The 6085-nt window shown below is 37.7% G+C and overlaps 1 pseudogene; it reads left to right on the top strand.

Annotated features, from left to right (window-relative positions):
• The first annotated feature begins 1551 nt into the window (after positions 1 to 1551).
• Positions 1552 to 4490, top strand: LOC107731594 (uncharacterized; annotated as a pseudogene).
• The last annotated feature ends 1595 nt before the right edge of the window (positions 4491 to 6085 follow it).

Below are 6085 nucleotides of genomic sequence, written 5' to 3'. Positions count from 1 at the left end.
ATACATACAATTATTGTATTTGACATTTCTGTCACTTCTGAAATGATGGCTACGCCCCTGGTGTGACAAAATGTTAGCCTATACATAATACTTTTAAAGCTCTTTTTTAATATCTTGGCTTACATAAATTTTTACGTATGCCATGTCATGCCATAGCATCATTAAACTAGCATCTAACAATGGACAAAAGTGTTTTTTTTTCTCTAACCTATGGTTCTGTAACCATAAAGGCTGCTGTGTAATTTGCCTCCTGACTAAGCATTTAAAGAATTTAGGGGAAGCATTTAAATAATTCTGTGAATGCACTTGAAGAATGCAGAATCAAATCCTTATAATTGAATCGAATCAAATTTAATTGTGAATCGAATCAAATTGAATCGTTCTAAATTTGCAAAAATCGTTCTTGAATCGAATTGAAAACCTATTAATCGTGAATCGAATCGCTGTCTACCCAAAGATTCACAGCCCTAGGAGACACACATCGGAACAGAAGACGAACATATAGAAGACTATAAAGATGAGTGGCATATTTTCTACACAAAGTAGACCTCCTCCAGCAAGGGTACAGCCATACTAGTGAGGAAAAGACCAGATTATGAACACATAAGTGATGAAAAAGATACTTGTGGAACTTATGTTGTGTTGAAATGTAAACTGGGAAGTCAGCTGTACACTCTGGTGAGTGTTTATAACCATGAAACAGACACAAAAACCCTTGATAATCTTTCAAGATACAATGTCCACAAAGTCAATGACCACAGGCTACATAAAAGATTTTCCTGTGTCCAGGCTGGATTACTTCTGTGTTCCAGAAGAATGTATGTGGCATGTCTGAAGTTGTGACATTAGAAACTCATAGAGGCCTGACCTTCAGCCTGTGTCTTTAGAGATCAACAACATCCCCGCAATGCCTTTTCAGAAAGATCACCAGGTGCAAGTAATCTTCCAACAGCTGAATCTAAAAAAAGCATCTTTTTACAGAGACTGGTTCATCAGTGGGTGAAGAAAGCTTACATGCAGTCAATGAGGTTGACATTATATCAGCTGTAAATTCTCTTCAAGTGTCAGACACACCAAGACCAGATGGCATCCCAGTTTCCATCTATAATGACACATTCAAGATCTAATTCCATACATAAAGATGCTCTATGACAGAATCCACAGCTGTGCATTTAACTACTGTGAAAAGTCCTCATGATGACAGTCAACACTTTTTTAACGTTGACTACCTCCTCATTGCAACTATTCTGGCAAAACGTCTGGATGATTACTTGGATTCACATTCAAAGGGTCGTGTACCAAAAAATTCAGCTGCTGTCATGATCAGTCCCAAAACATTCTGCTCTGAGATGAGGTTGTCTCGTATTCAGGATGAGATATAAAAGCAAAAACGGTCAAACCCGACTCTGTATCATGATTTCATCATTGAGAAAAACCTTCTCAGAGATGCAGGACTGAGGGCTGAGGACTGTAAAAAAAGGGAAGCAGAAACACTTGTGAATAACATTCGATCTAAAATGGACAAAGGCAATACAGAGAGTAGAGTAGAGGATGGTGGAAGGTGAGGATCATGAAGACGATCAAGATCTCATTTGCTGATGTGTTTTTAATAATATACATATATATTTTGCACTGAGTGTAGAAATTCTGTGTGAGCCATAATTTGTGCCAATGAGGCAATTAGAATAGACATCTGACTAAACACAAGGCTAGCTCAACCAGTTAAATAAACCAGTTAAATACCTGTGAATTGGTGTATTTTGTCAGAATTTTATCCTTTTGAATTTGTAACCCACGACTTGTGACCCGAAGGTCCAGGTCTCAGGTCCGACGGTGATTGTAGGTGGGGGGAGTGAATAACCAGCGCTCTCTCCACCTTCAATACCACGACTGAGGTGAGAACCCTTGAGTAAGGCACCGAACCCCCCACTGCTCCCCGGGCGCCGCAGCATTGACTGCCCACTGCTCCGGGTGTGTGTTCACGTTGTGTGTGTGCGTGTTTATCGCAAGACATCTGGTAGGGGGGGCACCTGGGGTGGCCAGCCAAATTTCAGTGGGGGGCCGGTGCCACCCCTGGCCACCACGTAGACACGCCCCTGGCAGTAGTTACTCTGCTGGACTCAGATGAGGTGATGGTGGCACCATCACATTGGTTGAGCTCAGACAAGAAACAATGTTACTGGCCCCCATTCAAATCAACAGAGAAGTGCACGGAAGCTGTTCAGAACAGAATTAAAGCTGAAACAGGAGGGAAACCATGGGAGAAATTAAATATTAGCTTTCACAGAGAATATGGTATGGTAATAAATGTTTAAATTTGAGATTTATTACTGTCGATTAAGTTCTCAAATAATACAAAAATATTTATCTTATTACAGTCACTTTCGATAAGGCAAAAGAGGGGCATTAAGAATTTAAAGAACAGAAAGAACGGTAAGTAACGGATACATATTCAAGCGATTTTACCTATCAAAAGGTCAGAATTCATTTGTGCCGTTTTGTTAAAGTATTGTTTATTTTCATATAAAGGTCATTTCTACTAGCCACTGGATTCTCCAGAATACTCAAAAGACAAAGACTTGAAAGCACTCAAGAAATGTTAAAACATCAACATCCTCCTGCAGCAACTGCATCTACATCCAGATTGTCAACTGATGGTGAGTTACTTCTTTTGTCATAATCAGTTTTTTTCTTTTTTTGTAATTACAGCACAACTCATTTTACACAACAGACAAGAATGAGCTCCTCCAAATGCTGAGAGACATCAAGAGCACAGTTCAGAAAAACTCTGCTACGTTAAAGAAACTACTTAAAGTCAATACAGTTTCTGAAGCCCCCAGCAGTAACAGCATTCCTTCTAAAGACGATGAAACAAACCTAAATCTGCCTTTCAGAACCCTTGAAGATGTGGTCAGGACTGAAAGAGAGCTCAAAGGTGCAACAACATGCCAAAAATATGTGAGTCAACACAGTATTTAAAGAAAGGGATCATGTACATGTACACTCAACCACCAGAAGAATAAACTCTCACAGAACCTGTAAGGGGTTTATTCTGCAATGACTGATTATCCTTATTCCACGGCTACTTACTAAATAAATAAATAAAATAAAATAAATGGACAATAAAAACTGTTATAGTATTAATGCCACTTCATTATTACTCTTCTACTACATACAAAGTTTTGTGGTCTATATACAAAATATTTTAGTCTTTCAAAGTATTCCAAGAAATATAATGACAATAAATAACACTTAACAGTTATAAAATAGTTTTTGTTTTTACAGGTAAAATACCTGTCAAGGATTAGAGGTTTTGGGCAAAAGGATGTGATTAAGAATATTATGCAGGAAGTCCTGTCAGATGATCTGGCTATAGTTTAACTGGCAGGGGAGATGAGATAAAAAAGCCCTTCGCTAAGCTTATTTTAACAGATGTGATCAGAGGTAAACACACCACTGCATGTTTAGTATGTATTCAGTCACTTGGTGAACTTTGTGATGTTTACAAATTTCATATACCTTCTTTAGATTGTACAAGAGCAGCTTTGAGTATGATACACTGCCATCCAACAAATTTCCAGTGAATTCTGGAATTGGGATCCCTCTTTCAGATGCTGCATCAAAACAAAGTCTAACGAGGGAAGACTGTGATACTGAAATAAAAAATTATTTGTGGTCCACAACTGATCGAATCGGTCGGAAAAGACCAAGAGATTATGGAAGTGAGTGATAAATATTATGTAATGTCTTCTCACTTTCTATAGGCTGATCTTCTCCATGACTATAGGTTTAGTCAAAGCATACTTCTATGTTAAGAAACCTACATTCATTTGTGGCATGAACGGCTCGAATAGTTCCTGTATCAAATGAAGGCCCGCCTTCTGAAATACGAAATGTGTTGTGATTGGTTAGCTGGGCCAGTGTGTGTTGTGATTGGCAGCACTCGGCGCCTGGTCAGGAAACTTACCATAGCCGCCTGCGAGCTTCAGTGTAAAAATTGCATCAATATCAAATCAATTTGAGCGCGATTTAAACCCGGATGATTGTAACCACTCTAAGTTCGTCTGCCTTGGGATAGCTAGCGTGTCTCTGACATAGTGATAACACTCGTTGCCTTCTGTAGTGCAGCTCAACCAGGTAACCAGGTCTCGTCCCATTCGTCGATCTTTGTGATATCACAAATCCCGGAAAATGTGCGTTGTAGTCCAAACGAGTCGTTCGTTGTAGTTTTTGAAAAGTGATTTCTGTTAAATAAAATATCTCCTTTTGAAGTGGACTTTGAGCTTTGTAACTTTGCAGATCTTTTTTTATGCTCAAACAGCAACATTACAGACTAACTAAAGTTGAAAAAGTGAAAAAGCATAATAGGACCCCTATAATAATCATTGTATACTTTGTATAAATACCTCCTTCCCCCTTCAGGTGTGACCTTTCCCACACCGCTGGACTCCTTCCAGTCAGAGATTGGAATGTCTTATATTGACGACTGAGTTTGGGAATATTTATTCATAGGTCATGTAAGCTTAACTGCCTACACATTAGACATTAGTTTTGTGAAAACAATGTGTGTATTAATTTAGCTTGCCACTGTGTACTTCATATATTGGGTCTTGAGATAAAATGCTTATAATACTGTTAATGTTTAATCAGTGTAAATGTATATGGTTAGGGTTAGGCTAGGGTTTTTTGTTGTAAGATAAGATAAGATCCATCAACCTTTAGCTGACTGGAGGAAATGATGAAATACTGTGGTATCACTGCATGCATGGACAGGTTTTCATTAGTGGCATTATTTGCCTGATCCAATGAGGTTCCTTTCCTCAATATCAAATAATCAAATGCGATTAGTTATGGTGTTTAATCCAAATAGGCTATTTCTTCCTTTTCAGTGTTACATAAATAAGATGTAATGATTTGATTCAAAATAAACCATGACCGCACATAACATTTATCTTGCTTTTGCCTTTTTTAGACAGATGAAGTCTTACAATAGTGGAATTCTTATGTACAAAACTTATGTACAAATGCACAAACTGCACAAGGAATTAACTTTTCTTAAAATCGGCAGGTTAGAGTTCATTTAGCTAAGCATGTTTTTGCTTACTGTCAATCTCATTCACCATCACCTCTCAAAACAAAAATTTCAATACAATTCATCTGTTTTACATGCTCCAATATTTTTTCTTCTGTCAAATTCATCTGAGAATAGGCTATGTGGTGTAAATGTAGATAGATAGATAGATAGATAAGATAGACAGATAAGATAGAAAGATAAGATATATAGATAGATAGATAGATAGATAGATACTCTCCCAAATGGCACCCTAAACCCTCACGGTCTTCCTCTGAGTCCACACTAGGCATGGGCCGGTATGAGATTTTGACGGTATGATAACCTTAAGCAAAAATATCACGGTATCACGGTATTGTCGTTACAGCTCTAAAATGTGTTATTTTTAATATGTTTAATATGTTTTCTGCTGAACACAATATATTTTGTTTTTGAGCAACATACAGAATATTAGGAACAGTATAATTTGTTTATTTTTTCTTTGATTTGTTTCCTAAAAAGAAGAAAAATCAAGACTGACATCTTTATTTAACCTAAATCTGCAATTACAGTTATTTAATTTGAGTTATATACTCTCGTTTCATACAAACGCAGCTGCTGCCATTTTGCTACGATTGTTTTGTACGCTGTAATGGATTATAAGAGAACGAACAAACTGGTAAGGTTTTAAAACATTTTCGTCTTAATTATTTTATTGCCTTAATTATTTTTGTGGTGAAATGTTGTGTAATAAGTGGTTTGACTGCACCGTTGCCCTTAAATGTCCGTTTGAATTTGCCACTTGCTCGCAACTGCTGTCTTCATGGAAGCTTTGCGTTCAAATATTTCAACTCAAATCAATATTCCGCGTCTAATTATTTACTTATGTGGCAAGTAGCCGTGTAATAAGTGGGATAATGTACATCCAGCCTGTTGTTATCTCAGAATAAACCCCCTCAGTCTGATACAAGACCCCTCCGCTTCGTGTGGGGGTCCTGATCACCCTGTCGGGGTTTATTCTGAGATAACAACCGG

Source organism: Sinocyclocheilus rhinocerous, unplaced genomic scaffold (genome assembly GCF_001515625.1).
Source record: "Sinocyclocheilus rhinocerous isolate Xijiao unplaced genomic scaffold, SAMN03320098_v1.1 scaffold4627, whole genome shotgun sequence".
In the NCBI taxonomy this organism is placed as follows: domain Eukaryota; kingdom Metazoa; phylum Chordata; class Actinopteri; order Cypriniformes; family Cyprinidae; genus Sinocyclocheilus; species Sinocyclocheilus rhinocerous.
This window is presented reverse-complemented; position numbering and strand designations above follow the sequence as displayed.